We start from the raw sequence: 530 nt of genomic DNA on the forward strand, positions 1-530 counted from the left end.
ACAAACTTAAAAAATTTCTTTGGGCACCCCGTCCAATCTATGAATATATTAGGGATATGCACTGGAAATATTTTTGAGAAAAACGCTGATAAGAGAGATTTTAAGATAGATGAAGTAATGTGCAAAATAATGTACTTTCCTTCAGAAAATGAGCATTTATTTATTCCTCTTTTACACGGCTTCCACAAAACTTATTTATAATTTAATAATTTCATAAAACCAAGATGTCACACACAATTGCGAAACACTCTCACAAATGATTCCAAGGACGCGCAAATAAATGGTAATATTATTCGTATTTTTTATTTTAAATTTACTAACTTTAACTTCCCTATATCTTGCAGATTTACAATTAAGAATGGATATAATTGTGAAAATACGGTAAACAGGCAAAACGAAATGATTATGGATGAGCTGGCCACGATAAATGCGTATACCCAACAGCTTGTTTTTTTTTTCAAACAGGAAACGCCGAAATAATAAAGCTGTTTCCAATTAAAACTGACGAAGATTTGAATAACTTGGAAAAT

This window comes from Rhagoletis pomonella, unplaced genomic scaffold, assembly GCF_013731165.1.
Source record: "Rhagoletis pomonella isolate Grant_MI unplaced genomic scaffold, Rhpom_1.0 Rhpom_scaffold_10560, whole genome shotgun sequence".
NCBI lineage: Eukaryota > Metazoa > Arthropoda > Insecta > Diptera > Tephritidae > Rhagoletis > Rhagoletis pomonella.